This window comes from Crocuta crocuta, unplaced genomic scaffold (assembly GCF_008692635.1).
Source record: "Crocuta crocuta isolate KB4526 unplaced genomic scaffold, BGI_CrCroc_1.0 scaffold788, whole genome shotgun sequence".
Lineage (NCBI taxonomy): Eukaryota > Metazoa > Chordata > Mammalia > Carnivora > Hyaenidae > Crocuta > Crocuta crocuta.
The window spans coordinates 537,944-539,503 of NW_027530636.1; the positions used below are offsets into that span (position 1 = coordinate 537,944).

General features: G+C 33.8%; 1 protein-coding gene across 4 annotated transcripts in view; it reads left to right on the plus strand.

The window, feature by feature from the left end:
* CCDC138 (coiled-coil domain containing 138) overlaps positions 1-1,560 on the plus strand; it is a 108,483-nt gene that overhangs the window by 56,771 nt on the left and 50,152 nt on the right. The window lies entirely within an intron of this gene.

Consider the following 1,560-nt stretch of genomic DNA (forward strand, 5'->3'; position numbering starts at 1 on the left):
CAACCGGCCCCCCCCCCCAAGTATTTTATAATTTTTCATATTTTACTGAAGGTAATAAAAATTAAAGATTTCTTGTGTTTATGCCAATAAATACATATTAGCTAAATTAGATAATAATTTTTAATAATAGCCTAATCAGAGCAAAATAATTATTCCAGCATCTTATAAAATGAATGATATATGTTACCTATTCATAGAAAGTTCATTCAGTTTAAATTATGTCATGCATATGTAATCATTTGTGCTATGAGCTTTATTAGGTTTGTAAAATTTTATTTCCCTAATTAGTATTGATAAATGCTGTTATAGCTTTCATTTACTCAAAGGAGAAAAATGAATTTGTGCTTGGGTAGTATAATCTTGGTCCTGGAATTTAGGAAGCACACAGTTAAACCACTCAGTGCAGTACTGATGGTTAAGTAGTAGTAATTGAGTCATGTGATTATTGTGTAGTATGATTAAGGTTAAGGAAAAAGATCTTTCCTGAGGTGGTGTCCCAGATATTTTGCCTCTGTATTGGATGAATAAGCACATGAGCATAAATGCATGCATGTGCATGCACCTCACACACACACACACACACACACACACACACACACACCCATGGAATATCATTTTTAATTTATTGATCTTAACTACATATCTCACTAAACAAAATTATATCTATTACCAGATCCTGTAATGTTGCTATCTTTTTTAAATTTCATTTTGCTATTTGTATAATGGGTTCTGAAAATGATTGGCTGAATGCTCTCAACCACAAAAGGCTAGGTTCAGAAATTGAATGAAATCTTATTTTACCTTCCTTCCAAATATTCTTCTCATTTTCCTTCAGATAGTTTATTTTTATCCAAAAATATATACTGTGTGCCACACTCTGCTATTCTAGACAGATGCCATGCATCTACGTTTCTAGTGAAAAGTAGCATTCTTGCTACTGTCTTGTTTCTTTATTCAAGATTAATTGATGGATTTCTAATATTTCAGTTTTAACAATTGTCTGCAAATATTTTTTCATTTTTTTTAATGTTTGTTTATTTTTAATTTTTTAATATTTATTTTTTAGAGAGAGAGAACGTGAGCAGGGGAGAGGCAGAGAGGGAAACACAGAACTGGAAACAGGCTCCAAGCTCCGCTGTCAGCACAGAGCCCGAAGTGGGGCTCAAACTCACAAACTGCGAGATCATGACCTGAGCCAAAGTCAGAGGCTTAATCCACTGAACCACCCAGGCGCCCCTAATGTTTGTTTATTTTTGAGAGACAGAGCATGAGTCAAAGGATGAACAGAGAGAGAGGGAGACACAGAATCCGAAGCATGCTCTAAGCTCTGAGTGCATGTACTTTTTAAAAATTCAGCGTTTTAGTTTGACATAATTGTAGATTCACTCAGTAATAACAACTACTACAGACAAATCACTTGTGTTCCTAATCCACTTTCCTCCAATGATAACATCTAGCAAAACTAGTACAATATCACAGCCACAATATTGATATTGATAATAATCAAAATAACAGGAATTCCGCATCACCATAGAGATTCCTCATGTTGCTTTTATATAT